The sequence below is a fragment of the Bos indicus genome, chromosome 28 (genome assembly GCF_029378745.1).
Source record: "Bos indicus isolate NIAB-ARS_2022 breed Sahiwal x Tharparkar chromosome 28, NIAB-ARS_B.indTharparkar_mat_pri_1.0, whole genome shotgun sequence".
In the NCBI taxonomy this organism is placed as follows: Eukaryota; Metazoa; Chordata; class Mammalia; order Artiodactyla; family Bovidae; genus Bos; species Bos indicus.
In genome coordinates, this window is record NC_091787.1 from 7,652,951 (window position 1) to 7,674,261 (window position 21,311).

General features: G+C 45.5%; 1 non-coding gene across 1 annotated transcript; it reads left to right on the top strand.

Moving 5' to 3' along the window:
* The first annotated feature begins 15,473 nt into the window (after positions 1 to 15,473).
* Positions 15,474 to 15,596, top strand: LOC139180477 (small nucleolar RNA SNORA40). The gene has a single exon (XR_011564745.1). It is a non-coding gene; the product is annotated as a small nucleolar RNA SNORA40 (small nucleolar RNA).
* The last annotated feature ends 5,715 nt before the right edge of the window (positions 15,597 to 21,311 follow it).

A 21,311-nucleotide genomic window follows, 5' to 3' on the forward strand; every position in this document is an offset into this window, starting at 1 on the left:
TAGGAACTTTAAATCCCCAAACCCTATTTTTTAGAGTTTAAAAGAAAAGAGAATATTAATAGGAAAGAGGAAATAAAATACACAAACACATTTGCTTGGGAGCACATTAAGTGTCTCTGATACAAACTGGTCATATTGGTTGAATCTTGGAAGAGGAACGTGTGTCTGGAGACAGGAGTGGGAGGGAGACTTTTCCCAATAAAGCTCTGGAATATTTTCAATCCTGCTAACATGACTTACATAACTTATTTAAGAAGCAGAGATACAATATTTTTTTAAAGCAAAACAAGAAAAGCAGAGAGATAGAGACATGAATTTATCCAAGCTCTGAACCACATCAACAAACGATTTCGATAGAAAACAAGCCATCACAATGAGGACCCCATCATACTCAGATGTCAGGGAGCATGTTCAAATAACTTTCTCTACAGAGATCGACTCTTTAAGACATGCTGGGTGCTTTCATCGTGTTCCATTGGGCACAGAGAAGAATGGATGGATGGCTAATCTTACAGGAAGGAAAAGTGGTGAAGGTGGGTGGGTTGACCCCAATTTTTGCTTGTGACCTAAAAGAATTCAGAGGAAACAGAGAGGAAGCAGGGGCAAGGGGCCGAACAATCTCTCCCCAGTTGGCATCCCCAAGTCCGCCTTTGAACAGTCCCATCTTAGGCCAGTCTGCCTCAGGAGTTCATTGCTTTGGGCTCGGTATGGAAGGCAGGAAGAGAATTTAGAAACAAGGAAGGGAAGAAAAAGATCAAGATGAGAGGCAAGAGCAGGCAATCGAGGACATCGGTAAAGGGTGAGGACTCAGCAGTGGGAGGTGGGGAGGGTTCCCCTTCACCTCAATCTGCCTGACCCCACCTGAAGTCAAAGTGAGCTTGTAAAAGCCTGCAGGCCAATTCCTTAGCCTTCTAAGAAGAGCCTCTCCTGCAGCAAAGGTCAGATGCAATGGCTGGTTCCCAGCCATCCCTGGGGCCTCCACATACTTCCAGTTCTCAGGCAGCTCCTTCTACTCCCAGGTGAGGGCGTGCCACCTGCAGAGAGGGAAAAGAACTCTGCATGGGGGCAGGAATATTCCAGTCAAAGCAAGTCTCCTCTTCCCTTTTTCTAAGAACTGTCAGCTTCAAGGTGGCATCAGGGGCTGCTTTCCATTTACAGATAAAAAGAGAAGGGAGAGAGGAGAGAGAGAGAAGCACAGATGTGAATTACTGGGTACTGCTGAGTGGCTCCCCTACTGAGCCTGTTGCTATGGCAACATACTCTGGTTGTGGACCACTTTGGGGAGGGTTGGGTGCAAAGAATTGCAGAGAAGCATCGTGGAAACAGCAGTGTGAGTTTGGGCCTAGGCTTTCTGTATTTCTGGAATCATTCTTAGTATAGATGCATTTTTTTTTCTTTTACCCCTGCATATTCAGCAGTCGTGAAGCATTTCCAAAACTCTCACACTTTCCAAAATGGAAGGCATATTCCTGTCTTCTTTTCCACACTTACACCTTTCCATCATTCAGAGTGTCTCTCTAGGCCTGTCTCCTCTAAGTAAAGCAAGAGGATGTTGGATGTCTCTTCCAAACACGCTTTATTATACTTGCCTATACAAGATTGCTGTATTTAACTTTGCATCTATGAGATGAACTTACAAGGTCCGTCATGATTATACCTTGAGCATCATCTTTGTTCTACACCTCATCCCGTGGTGACTGTTCCAGGGTGGGATGCATTGTGAGAAGGCCAAGCTCTGTCTTTGCAATGTCAAGAACCTGGTCAAGTTTATTGCGGGGGGTGGTGGTGAAGGAAAGCAACTTAATTGCCCTCATAGATCTTAGATATGAAGAGGCCTAAGTCACAGTCTGGTCATCCAATCTATTATGTGGTGGTCAAATTTCTTTTTGAACATCTATAGGACAGTTACCTCACCCCCTTCAGACAAGGCCTCTGCAGTTACTTAGCAGTTTTCTTCTGAAAAATGCTCAGAGTACTGGTTTTCTCTCAGAGCTGCAGTCTAACTGGTATGGGTTGGAGTTCAATGCAACCAAGCAAATGATTGCCATGGCAGTTACATTCCTTCTCACCACCTCCCTCTTACTAAACAGAGCGACAGCAGGGCTGAGCAAGGGCGAGGCATGGCAGGTGCCAAACACCATGCACCCAGTCCTGAGCTTATGACCCTACTTGGGATGGGGGAGCTTACATAGACTATTCCCTGAGGTTACAGCAGCGTTACAGCAGGTACTGGCATAAACAGCAGTAATAACAATACCATAACTACCATTTATGAACTGTTTATACACATCAGGTCTTATCAGAGATGCTTTATAGTTATGATTTTATGTAACTGGCTAGAAAGTGGCAGGATGTCAGTCTTGGCTCACCTGGTTTCAAACCCATGCTCTTTTCAACACTGTTCACCAAGCCCCTGAGTCATCAATGCAACTGACAAATATTTATTGAGGACCTACCATGACAGGCACTGCTCCCAGTGCTCAGGAGAGATCAGCAAATAAAACCGAGATCCTGGACCCCGAGGGAGATGAGGGAGAGTGCAATGGAAACAAGAAATCCCAAAGAACAAAAATTAAAACCCAAGTGTGAGAAGAAGGACCAGAGATGCTGGGACAAGGCAGGGTGGGGCGGATGACACAGGTGAGTTCAGTAGAGATCAGAGTGGGCCCACCAGAAGGGGAGGTCAGAGGCAGCGCTCAGTGAAGGGCTCTCCCGGGACTAGGTGGGAGCGAGTTCTGGCTAGATAGACCAGGGAGGGCAGAGGACCTCCATTGGGGTGTTTCTGACTTGTTGCGGGAACATCAAGGAGGCGGGGGTGGCTGAAGCAGAGTGAGTGAAGGCAGAGACATGGTTTGGGACAGAGTGGAGGTGGATGTGATGAGGTCAGCTACTCCATGTAGGAGCCGCAACCTCTGCAAGATTCTGAGCAGGTGTCTCACCACCCACCTTCTATTTTCCAAGGGTCCCTCTGGGGCTGTGTTGATGTAGAGGGGGAGAGGGTGGCGCTGCCAGGTCACAGCAGTGGAGGGAATGAGGAGGGGCTGGACCCTCGATGTATTTTCAGGAAATATATTTTCAAGGGTTTCCTGACAGTTCAAAAGCAAGGAAAGAGGGAAGTCAAGGATGGCTCGGAAGTTAGGGGCCTGAACAGCTGGAAGGAAATAGTCTCTACTCATCACGACCCCTGTCTCCCACCCAGCTGAGATGAGGAGGCTATGGGTGGGGTGGGGTGGGTATAGGCAGAGGGGAGCCTGGCTGTGAGGGTAAGGAGCCGGGTTCAGGCATATTGAGTTTAGGGCATCTGTTAGCCCCACAGAGATGTCAAGAAGGCCTTTGTATGTATTTTGAACGTGGAAAGTATTTTCGGACATCCATAAAAAAGTATGACTTTCAAGATTTTAGATGCGGGACCTCCCTGGCAGTCCAGTGGTCAAGACTCCACCTTCCAACACAAGGGGTGAAGGTTCGATCCCTGGTGGAAGAGCTAAAATCCCACATGCCTCACAGCCAAAAACCAGAACGTAGAGCAAAAAATGTAAGAAATTCAATAAAGATTTAAAATTCTTCTGTGTACCAACCATCTTATATTAAAAAAAATTAAGATTTTAGGGGTAAGCTTTAATCATCACGGGAACGAAAACAGGTATCAAACTCCTTGTTTCCCAGAAGGCTCCTCATGGATGAAGTCTCATAGTAATCGGTACAACAGAAATTACAGACCCGGATGGGCAAGGAAAAAGGAGGGAAGTAAACCAGAAGCATGCGAGGAAGCTGGTCTGGGGTGAGTAATTTTTGTTCCAGAGAATCACAAGCTGGCCAGATGCGTTCAAAGAAACCTTGTGTCTGAGGAATCCAGTGAACTGAAGACAAGTACTTTATCTGAGTGGGCTTCCCTGGGGGCTCAGACCGCAAAGAATCTGCCTGCAGTATGGGAGACTCGGATTCAATCCCTGGGTCGGGACCATCCCCTGGAATAGGAAATGGCAACCCACTCCAGTACTCTTGCCTGGAGAATCCCACGGACAGAGGAGCCTAACGGGATACAGTCCATGGGGTCACAAAGAGTTGGACACGACTGAGAGACTAACACTTTATCTGAAGGAATAATCCAAGTCTTATGTACAGATCTGGAAGTGAAAAGCCTGATTAACTTCACATCAGGTTAACGAAACTCTTGGGAACCAACAACCAGAACTTCACCAGAGGGCCCAGAGGTGGGCCCTTCTTGCCCTGGATTCAGCAGGAAGGAGCAGCAGACTTCTTGTTCTTCTGTCTGCCTCCATGCCAAATTTACATTCAAGTGTTCCCAAACTCCTTGGCTCATTACTACAAGTCTCAGAAAAAGGACAGGGCTGTTGGGCTATGGCTGGGGCTCCCTTTTTAGGTCACTGCCTTTCCTCCTGGTGCTTCCCACGTGACACTAATGATAAAGAACCCACCTGCCAACGCAGGAGACATAAGAGACTCGGGTTCGAACCCTGGGTCAGGAAGATCCCCTGGAGGAGGGCATGACAATCCACTCCAGTATTCTTGCCTGGAGAATCCCATGGACAGAGGAGCCTAGTGGGCTGCAGTCATGGAGTCACAAAGAGTCAAGCATGACAGAAACGACTTAGCACATACACACACACGCCTTTCCTCCTGGAAACTAACCTGCTCTGTGTGGCTTTTGATATTTCTACTTTTTGATGCATGGAAATAAGTCTCATCGATTCAGATCTTGGAAAATCACCAGCCGGGGCTGTGAAGTTTCAGGTATAAAATAATCATGAAGACGTTGAGGAGTCGCTCCCACGAAGTCTGAGCAAAGTTCATGTAGTTCATATAAAATGCCCAGAGGAGTCCTTCTTGGCGAGGCAGAGCTGAGACTTTAACATGACAAGGTAGATTTTTCAGTCTTGCTGGAGAAAACTGGGTGCCTTGCCATGGAACCCACTGCAGATGTGTGCTCGTGTTTCTGTGTCTTGGGCTCTGGGTTCTATATATAAATCCTCTCTTCATCATCACCAGCAGAGTTTATGATTAGAGCTGGGATCTGTGTGCATTGAGTTAAACAAAGACTGTCCGGGCCCTCACGGGCACGGGCTGGAGTTCTTGGATGAAGAGCCAGGGAAGTGCCTCTGTGACGTCATCTTGGCCTTCTCACACATCATCCTGGTGTTCCATGTGCCTCTGGGTGACAGCCTCCATCACCTGAAGCCTGATTAGAACAGGGAAGTGGGTTTGTAGGCTCCTAGGAGAAGGCAATGGCACCCCACTCCAGTACTCTTGCCTGGAAAATCCCATGGACGGAGGAGCCTGGTAGGCTGCAGTCCATGGGGTCGCTGGGAGTCGGACACAACTGAGCGACTTCACTTTCACTTTTCACTTTCATGCATTGGAGAAGGAAAGAGCAACCCACTCCAGTGTTCTTGCCTGGAGAATCCCAGGGACGGGGGAGCCTGGTGGGCTGCCGTCTATGGGGTCGCACAGAGTTGGCCACAACTGAAGTGACTTAGCAGCAGCAAAGAACCAAGGGCTCTACCTACAGAGAGTGATGGGCCTCTGACCACACACACACACACACACACACACACACCATTCTACTTGAGTATCAAATGTCCACTGGCATTACTCACATTACTACTATATCTGGAAACCTATCAAAACCATTCCGTGTGATAAACATTAACTACTATGCTTCATGTACTACAGTGATAACTATCCATTTGTATATCGCTTTCCTCACCAGACTGTGTGTCCCTTAATGACAAGGATGGGGGCCTTTCAACTTTATATCCACAGTCGGAAGTCCTCAGTGCAGTACACAGTGAGTGCCTGATAAATACTGATCAAATGAATGGGGAAACTGAGGCACAGGTCTTGAGACCCAAGTCTGAATATAAGCTCAGGATTTTCTTTTGCAGACGAGTGCTTTTGCCAGAGGGTGGAGGAAAGCTTGAGCTCCAAGCTCTGCAGGATCCACAGAGAATTTTTTCTAAGCTTATTTCTAAGAAGGGGCCAAGGAGCTGTGTGTCTTTTTCCACTGGAGCCAGACGTTTATGCCTCTGCCCTGTGGATGTGGTCCATCCACCACAGGGAGTGCAGCATCCCTGCGGTCTGTTCAGAGCATCACAGTCACGGCTGCTCCCCCACCCCCACTCCCTGAGCTGCAGGAGAAACGTCCGACAGGAGACGAGAGGCCGCCACACTGGCAGACTGTTCTACTGCTCCTGCCGAGGGTCATGCCTTGAAAATATCTCTAATTTTGTTTTCATAGCTTGTTAACCTTTTCCTTCCCAAAACAATGCCCGTGTTTGTTTTGGCTCCTTTCACGGACGGAGGACGGGTCTGAGTTGGATGCACAAAAGCATTTTTTCCCTTAATCTCATTACAAGAGCTCCTCACTCTTGAATTCTTCCCAGGGCTTGCTTGCTGTGAAGTGATTTCCTCTTGGAATTGGTTTTTCTGTTTGTGAAGCTGGGCGAGCAAGTATGTTTGGTTTTGTAGGGAAACAGGGAGAGACAGCAAAGACAAAGGCGAAGAAAGCAAAACCCAGCAATCCAGTGATATGCTGGGGAATTCTCATATTAATGGGACCCAGCCTAAAATCTCTGCCACTCGAAGCAGTGTACTCAAATTCTAATACGTGTGAGGGTACCACGCTGAGGTCATCTTTCTCCGTGTCGTCTCTTATCTATGTGAAATTTATAAAATGTGTGATGAAATGGGCCAGTGTTTTCAGACCGGTGTTTCTCCTGTGTTCAGAGTATCTTATTTCATCCTTGCATGTGCTCCTTCTGCTGGCGTGGCCACCCTGGCTTGGTTCTCACAAGCAAGTGACATTCTTGACCTGTTCCTTCTGAGCATGGTGGACAAGGCACCTCGATTTTTTCTTCTTATGATTTAATGTTCATCATCATGTCTTGAAGGAGTTTTCAATTTAACCAGTGTGTCATTCATTTTTCTAGCCTTCACCAAAGTCTTCCTTTTCCTTTGGAACTGTTTGGTAGATTATCTCTGCAAATACGAAACTGAAACAAGGGGCAGAGGATTCTGGAAGATGAACGGTGGAGCTGGGGGAAGCTGACAAAGAATACCACTGCCAGACTGCCCGCCATAGCCTGCACCTTTCCAGTGACCGAGGAACAGGGCCAGGTGCATTTTGCCTACTGTATATTATATGAACTATTGTGTACGGGATGAATTGTATATTGTATGTAGATTACATACACACTATTGCATAGATTGGGAAACATGCCTTCCCCCTTTTCAGGCCCACGTTATTCTTTACACGTTAAATAGAGAACAGTGCGCCCACCCTGCAAGAGGCAGTGTGGGCCAGTGGATAGAGGAGGTATTCTTGGCAGCCTTTCTGAGACCCTTTCTCTTATTAGCAAGCTACTTCCTGTCAGCTATAAGAGGTGTATGGGGTACCAGACAGCATCCGTTTTTCCTCCCTTAAGCATTAATTTGGACATGAGCTGAAAGAAAGGAGAGACGCAACACAGTCCCCACAGTGAGAGCTTAGAATCCAGTGAAACTTACAAACAGAAAAGAACGTGTAAGCCAGTTCTTGACAGCATCTCCCGAGCACTCACACGTCCTCTCCTGCTCCTTATTATATTTTCACGCAGAAGCGTGTGTGGGTGAGAGAAGGATTCCGGGAGTCTACAAGTCCGGGTCCTCCAGTGCTTTTCAATCACCATTCATCTCGGTGGCTCTCAGCCCCCGAGCCCGTTTGCTGAAGACGAGTGACTCATTTTCTCTCAAACAGTGGTGCTGACAGTTAATTGAATTCCAAAGCTAACGTTCCTTCCTACCTATGGCAACTCTTCACAGCTCAGAGCTCCAGAGTGCTCTAAGCCAGGGGGAGAGAGAGGTGCCTTTCTCATGTGATTGAAAGGTCGTGTTTACGGGTAAGATTCCATTTCTCTCTGACACTCAGGCTTAGATGCAAACTTGGTCCAGGAGAAAATGGACTAGACAGTAATTAGGGTTGAAGTTTGTTGTTAGCATCTTCCTACAAAGCAGAGGGCGATGGCAGACCAGCCTCTTTGCCCTCCTTGCCTAAACGGTGTAATTGGCAAGCAGCTGGTCCCTCTTTTAATAATCCTTCATCTTCCCAGCAGTGACCAAGGGTGGTCGCTATTTACTAGCTGCCGGGCTGCTGTTTAGAAGGAGGGAAATTAATGCAGAGGACATCACTGAGGAAAGATTTACTTCCAGAGTCCCTTTGCAGCTTGTGTACATTTCAAGAGGAGGGTGATGATACCCAGTGGGGAAGATGATTGTTTCCACTGGGGGCATCCATTCCACTGGGTGGTTGGGTTGATTGGCCTGAAGGGTGTCATGGATTAACATGGAAACAGACAGTTATATATGCAGGGAGAAGGAGATGATTTGTTCATGTGACTTAGCAGACTGTCTTAGTGATCACGTGCACAAAAACCCTGGAGAAGGAAATGGCAGCCCACTCCAGTACTCTTGCCTAGGAAATCCCACGGGTAGAGGAGCCTGGTGGGCTACAGTCCATGGGGTCACAAAGAGTCAAATACGACTGAGCATGCACACAGGCACACAAAAGCAAACCAACTGTTTTGGGAGCTTCCAAATTAGGCCGTGGAGTCTGGAAAGCCATCCCCAACACCACCCTTACCTCTTCAACAAGCCCTGTTTGTGGTGATGGTTTCTCGTGGTTGATCACTGACTCTGTCTCTCTGGTTCTTGGTTGTTTGGGATTTACCTGAGGCAAAATGACAACCCAGGTGAACTCCTCTCGTCCATCCCCTCTTGAATTCCTCTTTGTTCTCAGCCAGGACTGGGTCACAATACACAGCCTGCTGGGGCCTGTCTGCGCAGGACCTAGCTGAGGTTATGAACATCAGGCAGCAGAGGGAAGCTTTAGGCTGGGGTAGTGAGTGGGCAACCCAGACCTGCAAACCCCACACCCTTGCAGAAACTGTTTTAGAGTCCCTCCCAGTTTTTAATGCAGAGAACTCACTTTCTGACTACGGCCCTAAGGATCAGAGAACCGTCTACACTGGCAGAAAGATTGGTGAGCTACCCCTTCAACTGCCTCTTGTTACAAAAGAAACATCTGACACTCTCGTGTTCACAATAGAAAGTCTGAATCAGATCTCTATCCTGACTTGTGCCAAGTCTCTCAGACCACGCATATCACTACAGTGTACTAAGGATGGGGAGGGAGGGAGTTTTAGGCCAACTGATTTGGTTTGAATACACTGATCTTCAAGACCCTTCTGTCTAAGAGAATCCTACCTCCTCATTTTCCAATAACTGGTTGTAGAAATTCATTCAAGAGATGCTGATTTGAGTCCTGGCTAATTTAGCTAAAGTTCTTTTGGAGTTCCTTTTGTCTTTTCATAGTTGATTTACAATGTTGTGTTAGTTCCCCATATACAGCAAAGTGATTCAGATATAAATAGATACATAGATAGATATCCGGTTCCTTCTGCTGGGGGTTCCAAGCTTGGGCTCTGGCAAAGTGCCTTGAACCTTTGGAATCTGACAGTCTTTGCTTGGGCTTCCCTGGTGGCTCAGTGGTAAAGAATCCACCTGCCAATCCAGGAGACTTGGGTTCAACCCCTGGGTCAGGAAGACCCCTGGAGAAGGAAATGGCTACCTACTCCAGTATTCTTGCCTGGGGAATTCCATGGACAGAGGACCTGATGGATTGCAGTACATAGGATCGCAAAAGAGTTGGACATGACTTAGCAACTAAACAACTACACACACACACACACACACACACACTCACACACACATATTCCATGGACAGAGGAGCCTGGCAGGCTATAGTCCATGGGGTTGCAAAGAGTCAGCCACAATTGAGTGACTGAGCATTTATATATATATATATATATATATATATATCCTTTTTCATATTCTTTTCCATTATGTGGAGACAGTCTTAACTCTTTTGGGTCTTGATTTCTTCCCCTGAAAAATCTAGAACAGTGATAACAGTAATAATAGTAATTAACACCTCACTTGATGAGTCATCGGGATTACCATGAGGGTCTAGTGAATAATGAATATGAAATTATTTGAAAAGTATAAAGTTCTCAAAGTGTCATGTAGTGTTTGTTATTGATAATAATAATTTCACTGTATTCTCATCCCTTAAGAACAGCCAGCCAAACTCTCTATCTCTTTTGTTGTTATTTGACTTCTAAGTCATGTCCAACTCTTGCAATCCCATGGACTGTAGCCCACCAGGCTCCCCTGTCGATGGAATTCCCCAGGCAAGAATATTGCAGTTGGGTAGCCATTTCCTTCTCTAGGGGATCTTCCTGACTCAGGGATCAAACCCACGTCTCCTGCGTCTTCTGCTTGGCAGGCAGAGTCTTTACCATTGAGCTACCAGTGAAGTCCGTCTATTTCTCTTTCACCAAAAAAAACCTTTATGCTTTGGGCTGTTTGCTCCTCCCAGACATTGACCACCTGCTTCTGGGGTTGGATTGTGACCCTGATATTCACCTTTCTTGTGAACTAGTCAATTTCTTGCCCCCCTTTTGTTTCTGTTGTTCCCTTTAACATTAATGTAATCATGTAGAGATGGTGGTAGTTTTGCCATGCAGAATATAGATGCTGAATTGTTGTAAGAGCATCCCCCTCATCACAGAAGTGTTTGATGGGGATGTGTTGTGTGTTTGAACTTGCTCATGGATTTCCGAGCTCAACATTCAAGACTGTCTGTGGTCCCAACCTATTCCACCTTCCCAGCCCCTAGACATGTTCCTTCTGTCACGGGAAATATCTTTCCTTTTCTCCTCCTGCCTTTCCAGCTCTGCCTGTGTTGGATCCTCTACTTCTGGTCTATTGTGGCTTCCCCATGTTCAATCTCCTGGGGCCTGGGCATCTCCTCCTCTTCCTTGAGGGTTGCCCTGAGCTTCTCAGCAAAAGGCAGTGCTTTGCTCTCAGAGTTTCCACAACTCTGCTGAATGTCTTTCATATCACCTTTCACATTCTGCCCTATGTCTTAGATCTTCATCAGTATGTCTTCTGCTTTCTCTGAAATAAATATTAATACTTGCTGAATGAAGGGATTAATGTGTTGCCTTGGAATAACTGATGATTTCTATTTGTAGCTGCCTCCATAATTAGGTTACAAGGTCTTAACAGGCAGGGACCACATCTTATCCACAAATATAATTCAATTAACCAACATGTTGAGGGAGCCAGTCTGACTTGGCCTCAGATGAGGTGCTTTCAGAGTAGGGACAGGGTATATGAAACACATGTCTGCCCTTAAACTCACAATCTAGTTGGAAAGACAAGACCAAAAAATGCACAGAACAAGCAACCCAAATGTCCACCAATAGGGGACATATAAGGGATAAAAAAGAGAAATTATTGTATCTATGTGTCATAGAAATTAACCAACTACTGGTACACTCAGTATTGCTGCTGCTGCTGCTGCTGCTGCTGCTAAGTCGCTTCAGTTGTGTCCAACTCTGTGCGACCCCATAGACGGCAGCCCACCAGGCTCCCATGTCCCTGGGATTCTCCAGGCAAGAACACTGGAGTGAGTTGCCATTTCCTTCTCCAATGCATGAAAGTGAAAAGGGAAAGTGAAGTCGCTCAGTCACGTCCGACTCTTCGCGACCCCATGGACTGCAGCCCACCAGGCTCCTCCGTCCATGGGATTTTCCAGGCCAGAGTACTGGAGTGGGGTGCCATTGCCTTCTCCGATACTCAGTATTAATGAATATCAAAAAAGTTATGTTGAGCAAAAGAAGCTCCCAAACTGATCTACCGTTTGATTCTGTTCAAAACAGATTCAAAAAAGGAGAAAAACTAAGTTATGATATTAGAAATCAGATCAGTGGTTGGTGGGGCTGAGTGGGTGATAGGTGGTGGTGAAGGAAGAGGGGCACGTGAGAACTCTCTGTAGCAGTGGGACCTTTTATCTTGGGGTGATGGTGACGTGTATACATTGTCATCAAACTGCATACACTTCAGTTCTATGCATCTCATTGTATGTAAATTATATAATCAAGTCAACTTAAAACTAAACAGTATTTTTTGAATCGTTCTTTTTTTAATTTTTATTTTTATTGACGTCTAGTGGATTTACAATGTTTTATTAGCTTCTGCTATACAACAAAGTGGTTCAGTTATACATGTATTCTTTTCCACTGTCATTTAGCATGGGATATTGAAAACAGTTCCCTCTACTATTCAGCAGGACCTTGTCATTTTATATACAGTATTTTGTATCTTCTAATCCATCCCCCAAATGTTGTCTTTGGTAACTGTAAGCTTCTTTTCTATGTCTGTGAGTCTGTTTCTGTTTTGATAATAAGTTCATTTGTATCATATTTTAGGTTCCACATATAAGTGACGTCATATAATACTTGTCTTTCTCTATCTGACTTAATTATTCTAGATCCATCCATGTTGCTACAAAGGGCATGATTTCATTCTTTTTGTGGCTGAGTAGTATTCCATGGTATACACCACTGAATAGTACTTTAATGTAAAAAGTCTGTTCAAGACAACAATGGAAGAGATACAGCAAGCAAGTCAGGATTAAGAATAAAGCTTAATTCTATGACTTCCCTGATGGCTCAGATGGTAAAGCGTCTGCCTACAATGCGGGAGACCCAGCTTCAATCCCTGGGTGGGGAAGATCTCCTGGAGAAGGAAATGACAACCCACTCCAGTGTTCTTGCCTGGAAAATCCCATGGACGAAGGAGCATGGTAGGCCATAGTCAGTCCCTGGCGTCACAAAGAGTCGGACACGACTGACCGGCTTCACTCTACAGACAGCAATTGTATTGAGGGTTGGGATGGGGAGATGGGGGTGCGCTCTCCGTGGTCTTTTTTGGGGTTCTTGGCCATGCCTTGAGTCATGTGGGATCTTATTAATAGTTCTCTGACTAGGGATTAAACTCACATCCCCTGCATTGGAAGCACGGGGTCTTAATCACTGGACTATCAGAGACATCCCTTGGTGGTCTTTAAAGCAGGGTTTCATGTAGCACATTGAGGATGATAAAGGCGAGGAAGAGTGTGTGCCAGGTGGGAGCATCTTATGCTCCTTCTGTGTTGACCTCAGCCGTTATCATAGACCTAGAACCCCAGAAAGCACTTAACAAGTCATTTTTTGCTAAAGAGATGAGCTCAGAAGAATGAGTTCTTTCACCCTCTGTCCTGAAATGTGGGCACACATCAGGCCAGGGTCACGCCCACATGGGTTTGTGGGCACTTCATGTGCCCAAGCTGTTTGCCCAAGCTGTTCTCTCTGCCTGGTACCCCTCCCTCCCCTTTCTTCTCCAGGAAAATCCTATTCCTTTCCTAAGATTCAGCTCTTCTTGCTGAGAGGCTCCAGGCGGATTCTCTCTCTGGGTCAGGCTCTCATGGTGACTCAGTTCTTTGGTTCCCCTGATCCTCTTCCCTTGTACCCTGGCTAGCAGTCTCCGATGGGTCTGTGAATAATTCCTAACTAGGAGCTTGCCTAGTTAGGAAAAAACTTGCCTTTTTTTTCCTAATGTGCACAAGAGGCAGCACCGTGCATTCAGGGCTGACTAAGGGTTTCATTGTCACTCCCACTCCTGCTCCTTGGTGGGGTACTCAGCCCCTCCACCTGTCCACCTTTGCAGGCTGGCTGCACCCTGTACATTCCTGGCCCACAGGGAGCCCAGTAACCTGCAGGAGTGGTTTTCTCGAAGTTTCCTTGAATGCCCAGCATCGAGTGCCCAGCACTACGAACCCGTCAGCCGTCTGTTGGCCTGCATGTCTGCAAACAGTAAACTGCAGCTAGTGAATTTCCACGTGGTAAATTCTCCTGTCAATCAGCACCACTGCCTGGCGGCAGGAGACCAGAAAAGGGGGGATCGTTCACAGAATCATAGGATAGCTGACGGTACATGTGCCTAAAATGGTCATCTCGTCCGACAGATGGAGAGACCGAATTTTAAAAGTGAAATGATCTTCTCACTGTGAGGACCTTCAAAAGCCAACAGAGAAGCCAAAGAAACCCTTTCTGTCTTCCTCAAAACCCACAGGGTGGCGAGGGGAAAAAAAATAAATCAATCAAAGTCACCTGGAACAGAACCATCAGGAAGGAAAGACATGCTATTTTCAAGTTTCTAAAAGGATATTAGTAACAGTCAGGGGGGGAAGAAACCCACATGAAAACTACCCTTGATAAAGGCCTTTTGGAAGCAGATAAAGGTGTGTTTTGCTGCCTTGAGGTCTTGAGTCTTTCACTCTGCTTTGTCCAGCTGGGTTTGGAGATTGAGGTCTGCGAGTGTGATTGTGTATTTGTTCCAAGTGATACTGGAGTTGTTTGCTTTGAACAAAGTGACTTTGTTCCTTTGTTGGATGTGGCCAGCAGCAGAGTCGTTGCTTAGGAAAGGAAAACACACACACACACACACACACCAGGAACTTGCTCAAAGTAAAAGGGGTTTTGTGGGTTATATGTTGGCACAAAGGCCAAGGCAGCTGAGCATGGCTATGGAGGCAGAGATTTGGCTGTCCCAGGGGCAGGGAGGGACAGCCTCGAAAGATTTCCTTTCCAGGGCCTCCCTGAGGCAGAGGCACTGGCCCTGGGCTCTTTCCAAGAAGTTGCTCAGGGCAGTTTATCAGAAGCCAGGAAAGAGTCTCATTTTACTGAAAGATCATTAGCAATTTGCTTCCCTCAGAAGATGGGACCTATTAGCTGTCTTCTGCAGGGCCAGGAGGCCGGAAGCCCAGAGTTCTGGCTGGTGTGAGCCACAGCTCTCTAAGTACACCTACTGTGTGCCAGGTTGTGTACCAAACCACGCTAAACACTGTCTGTGCATCCCTGTGTTAAAGCATTCAAGACCTCACAGGACAGGCTCAGGGCTGCACAGGAGTCAGCCCACAAGGCCCACTGTGTTCGTCCCCTCCCGACGTCAGCAACATCATGGCGCTAGCCTGAAGTTGGCCGTGATGCAGCGGTGCAGCCACTCTGGAGAACAGTGTGGAAGTTCTTTAAAAAGACTCAAAATAGAGCTACCATATGATCCCACAATCCCCACTCCTGGGCATGTATCTGGAGAAAACCATAATTCGAAAAGATGCATGCCCCCCAGTGTTCATATCAGCACTATTCACAATAGCCAGGACATGGAATCAACCTAAGTGTCCTTAGACAGACACAGGGATGGAAAAAGATGTACAGGGATTCTTGAACTGTGCTGATCGGGTGAGAAGGAGGAGCCACCAGCCCTCGTCTGCATCTCCAGCATCTCCCTCCTCTATCTTGGTCATCACTCTCGGATGGACAGTGGCTACCAAGGCTGGCTGGTAAGTTTCTATTACTTTTCTGCCAAGGAGGCCCCAGGTCTCAGGGGCCACCTCGGATATCCACAGCCCATGTGTGTGATATTTGCTTTCCACTCCAAAGTGGGCTCTACAAAACCCAGATTTGGGTCACAGAAAGAAATCATCACATTTCCAAAGAAGCCTGTGACCAATACTAAATGCCATTGACAGAAGTTGTGTCTGTTTTTAATTTGTGGACAAAGACTTACGGATAGGTGCAAAAATAAATCCTTTTTTGCAACCCAGAATTCATTGTTCAGTATGAGTTTTGATACAGATAAAAAGGAACAATTTACCTAAAACAGATTCAATAGAGAGGGTGTATTGATAAACATAAAGATTGCTTCCAGGACTATAGAGCTGATCATTTCCTCCATATCTTAAGCATTTAAATTATCAGCTATATTGTTTTAGGCTTCCCCAGTGGCTCAGCAGTAAAGAATTCACTTGTAATGCAGGAGAAGTGAGCAGGAGATGTGGATTTGACCACTGGGTCGGGAAGATGCCCTGGAGAGGGAAATGGCAACCCACTCCAGTATTCTTGCCACCGCATTATTCTTGCCTGGAAAATTCCACAGACAGAGGAATCTGGGGGCTACAATCCATGGGGTCACAAAAGAGTCAGACATGACCTGGGGACTAAACAATAGCAACATATTGTTTTAGTACTCTAATTGTAATGTTGACACAAAACAAAGATGGCTTCTGTTTTTTTAGGCTTTTGTCTTAAGAACGCAGTGTCTGGATTTTAAAAAGGTATTGGCAGGACTTCCTTGGTGATCTAGTGATTAAGAAGAGTTCACCTTGCAATGCAGGGGACCCAGGTTCAATCCCTGGTCAGGGAACTAAGATCCCACATGCCTCTGAGCAGCTAAGCCTGCACGCCACAACTAGAGAGTCCATGTGCCACAACGAAAGATCCCACATGCCACAACTAAGACCCCGTGCAGCCAGATAGAAAACAAATAAATAAAGGTACTGGTATACCCCCAGTGATCTGTACTGTTCTAGGGTGATTTGAACATGTGAGCATGATTTGAACTTAACACCTTTTTGGAAGGTGTCAAATTCAAAACTAGGCAGATCCATCTCCTGACCCAAAACATGGTCCTAAAGTAAACTGCTTGAGGAAATCGGATCCCAGAGATTATGGGTGGAAATTTTAAAGTGTGTCCCTATTCCACTGGAGATCAGAGAAGTCTGGACGGACTGACATGACGGCTGTAGATTGAGCAACACATCTCTTTGAAAGAGCCGTCTCATCTTGAAGATTAGGACTTGAACTAAGGTGATTGATCGTGGAAAGAATCAGAACATGTGAAATTCTTAAAAATTTATGGACTGAAATAAATTTGCCCGTGTTACACATAAGACAAAAAAACCTTTTCACTCTGTGCAGAAAAAAAAAAAAAAGCACCATTGAACACTGTTGAGCACCATTTTGCCCTGACTTGTGTAAATCCCAACAGTCACGGGCGCCATTATTAATGGCCTCTTTGTTGTGCATCAATAAACTTTACAAGATAATGGAGGAGTGATGGTGTTAGAGTTTTTCCCCTCTCTTCTTCTCTTTCTAAATCTTTCCTGGCTTTGTGGCATTGCTGCCTGGCACACTAGTAAATGATGTATGAGATGAAGTATGGCTTTCTTCCAGCCAAGCAATGGCTTTGCCACCATTGCTTCAGTATTTATTATTTGGAGTTATGTTTGGGCTGGTCAGAAAAGTCCATCAATGTTTGCTGCTGTTGTCTGAAGACCAAGAAGGAAGGGGAGGAAGAAGGAGAAAAGGAAGAAAGGTTTGTACAATAAGAAAAATAAACTTGGTCTGGTCTGTAATATCAAAGTATCCGTTGGACTGACTTCTCCCTAATATTTTAGGATTCTTTTAAGGAGAGAAAAGGTCTTCATCCCCATTCTGCACCCTTTCCTGTGGGGTTCACCCCTTCCATCTGGGTCCTGGTGGTCTCATCAGATGGTTTATTGCCTTTAGAGCAAACATATGTGGGCTTGGTTGTGTTCATTGCTTAGCAAAATATCACAGAAATGTGTGACTATCTGTCAACCTGTACAAACTGCATTTTTGCATAGACTTTTCCCATCAGTGATTTGCCCAGGTGATTCCTGCCGCCTTTAAATTGTTCAGATCTTCTTGTGCTTGTCGTTCATGACCACGTAAGTAGCTTCTTATTAAGAGCTGACTCATTGGAAAAGACCCTGATGCTGGCAAAGACTGAAGCCAAAAGGAGAAGGGGCAGCAGAGGGTGAGATGGTTAGATAGGATCACTGACCCATGGACATGAGTTTAAGCAAACTCCAGGAGGTAGAGAAGGACAAGGAAGCCTGGTGTCCATGGGGTTGCAAAGAGTCAGACACGACTTAGCGACTGAACAACAAGTTCTCTAATTATCTACATATAAAAGTGACCCATTTTTATTTCCATATAGAATGCTATTACTTGTTCCCAACCTATTTCTAGAAAGACGCTTGGCTCTACATCTGAGTTCAAACTCCAGCTTTGTTTCTTACTAGTTCTGTCAGCTGAAAACCTGGACTTTATTTCCCTGTGCCTGAATTTCCCCTGTGTGGAAGCATAAAATGTGTTTTCCAAAGTTTTTCATTTTTTGTATTACTTCAAATACAGGCACCGTCTTTCTCAACGCCCCATGCAGACTGTGGGCTTCATGATGTCAAGAATCATGTTGCAGTTGTAGTATCAGGCACAGTGTTGGGTGTTTGTTGATTGACAAGCTGTTTCTCCAGCTTTGAAACAGTGAAAACTATTTCCCAAATTCTTTTTTTTTTTTTTTTTTCTCTGTTGCTTTGGGTTTCAGCCAGTACATTCTTATAAGCCAAACGAGGACTTGAGTTACTAGAAGCAACACAAAATATGCTCCCAAGTTCAATAAGCAAAGTCAATAGATCTAAATGACAAGCTCCATGTATCCAAAGAACCACACATTCATCTTTCTGTGGGATCAATTCAGGGCAGATGCAATATCACTTTTCTTGTAAAACAAGTAGTGATTTTATGTTCCCAGTAATTCTATTTCTACATCTTGAATCAACGTGAGTTTTACCTGAGTTTATTAATAATAGCTACATTTATTGAGTGCCTACTAAGTAGGGATGTATTGATAAATAGGCTTTAGTTGAGGGGAAAAGCCCTTCTTTATAGAATCTATTGATTTTCATGAAGGAAATACTATAGTGGTCAGTTTCAAGCTTCCGACATGACATCAGTGAACACGTGATTAGTCCGATAGGAGCTGCCCACCCACCACCCCGACTATGGCTGGAGCTACAATTACAGGATTAGCAATAATTTTCACAACAACCCTGCAAGAAAGATATTGTTCCCATGCTGTCAGTGAGGAAACAGGCTTGGAAAACACTTTGCCCCAAATCACATACATAGCTAGTCAGAGGTGACTTAAGGTTTAAACCAAGGTCTACATGACTCGCAAACTCAGTCTTCCCAGAACTTCACATTTCCTTGGCATAACACGGTGAACAAATGGGCGAATGCAGCAGCCCACTAGTCACAAATCCTGGAGAGACTGGACGAGCAGGATGCGGATTCTGTCCAGTGAAAGATTCAAGCCTGCCCAAGAACTCCTGACACAGCCTTGAGAGACGTGCACTTTCTCACAGCCGAGAAGGTGGTACTCATGTGATTAGCCAGGAAGTTGTCACCTTGATTAGTTCTGGCACATTCCCACGTGATATAATTAACCCAGATGTGTGGTACCTATCCAGGGTGTCTGGAGGGGAGAGTGTGGAAGGAGGTTCTCACAGAAGGGGTCGAAAGGGACACCATCATGCCCACTCCTTCAACAGGTGCTGGTCAACAAAGTACGCTGGTTTTCAGTGATGCTGTGATGCGACCGGAAAGGGAATTTTCAGCATATCCCCTAAGGGGTTTCAAATGAGTTCTGCAGGTTCAGTTTCTTTCTTCTGGTAACTCTGGGTCTGCCAAGGCCTCCTTGTCTTTAAAACTTGGAATAGTACTGTTCATCTCTTCAGGGGAATTAATGAATTCAAAGCTGTAAAGGCTGTAAAACCTGCAGATGATAGCAAACAGACAAATACACAATGTTTTTCTTTTCCTCCTGTGACTTGGTTCTCTGGATGTCACATCTTGCTATCAAAAGACCTAGATGTAACCAAAGCAAACAAAATAATTGCTTTCCATACTTATTTCTGTTGTAAAAGGGTCCTATGTTATAAAACAATGATAATGACAAAAATAATAATACTTTGTGTCTGGGTAACACCTTTCTTCTGAGGAGCTCAAAGCACTTTACAGACACAGGAAAAAATTGTCAACAGACAATTTATACAGAAAAAAATCGACTTGTAAGAAGTTACTCTGTGGGGGATAATGGTTCTGTTATTTTCACAAATTGACTGACAAACACAATATCTATTTCTGGTCTAAGCCAGGAATAAAAGTGCCACGTAGGAGGAAGGCAAGAGGACTCAGAGTGAGCAAGGCGATCGAAAGGGCTACTCTCTGGTTATTTACCTGAACGCAGTCTAGACACAGTCTGGGACAATTCTGACCCCAAGTAACCCTGTAACTAAAGGCTGCTCATTGGCCTGGATGATAGTATGAAGCGATGGCTACCTGCTTACTAGACCTTCCATGGGGCTCCTCTCTGGCATCCAGATGCAGCTTGTTGAATTATCTTAGCAGATGTTGGAGGGTAAAGCTGGGAACCCATCTCCAGAGCGCCTCTCCTAAATGAACTATAGGGCTGACTCTGCTTATTAAATACTCACACCACCTTCCAATTTCCCATGCCTTCCTTCTGAGTTAACCTTCCAATTCTCACCCCAAATCCACGAGCCACAGACAACTAGCTACAGACCTCAGAGGGGACTTTGAAGTATCAGAAAGAGAAACTAAGTAAACAATCTCATTTACAATTGCATCAGAAGGAACAAATATCTAAGAACGTATTTAACCAAGGAGATGAAAGACCTGAACTCTGCTGCTGCTGCTGCTGCTGCTAAGTCGCTTCAGTCGTGTCCGACTCTGTGCGACCCCATGGATGGCAGCCACCAGGCTCCCCCGTCCCTGGGATTCTCCAGGCAAGAACACTGGAGTGGGTTGCCATTTCCCTCTCCAGTGCATGAAAGTGAAAAGTGAAAGTGAAGTCGCTCAGTCGTGTCTGACTCTTAGCGACCCCATGGACTGCAGCCTACCAGGCTCCTCCGTCCATGGGATTTTCCAGGCAAAAGTACTGGAGTGGGGTGCCATCGAACTCTGATGTTGATGAAAGAAATCAAAGACAACACAAACAAGGGAGAAGATACCTTATATTAACAGATTCAGTTCAGTTCAGTCACTCCGTCATGTCCCACTCTTTTCGACCCCATGGACTGCAGCACACCAGGCTTCCCTGTCTATCATCAACTCCCAGAGCTTGCTCAAATTCATGTCCATTGACTTGGTGATGCCATCCAACCATCACATCCTCTGTTGTTCCCTTCTCCTACTGCCTTTAATCTTTCCCAGCATCAGGGTTTTTTCCAATGAGTCAATTCTTCACATCAGGTGGCCAAAGAATTGGAGCTTCAGCTTAAGCATCAGTCCTTCCAATGAATATTTAGGACTGATTTCATTTAGGATGGACTGGTTTTATCTCCTTGCAGTCCAAGGGACTCTCAAGAGTCTTCTCCAACACCACAGTTCAAAAGCATCAATTCTTCAGTGCTCAGTTTTCATTATGGTCCAATTCTCACATCCATACGTGACTGCTGGAAAAGACATAGCTTTGACTAGATGGACCTTTGTTGGCAAGGTAATGTCTCTGCTTTTTAATATGCTGTCTAGGTTGGTAGTAGTTTTTCTTCCAAGGAGCAAGTGTCTTTTAATTTCATGGCTGCAGTCACCATCTGCAGTGATTTTGGAGGACAAGAAAATAAAGTCTGTCAGTGTTTCCATTGATTCCCCATCTATTCGTCATGAAGTGATGGGGCCCGATGCCATGATCTTAGCTTT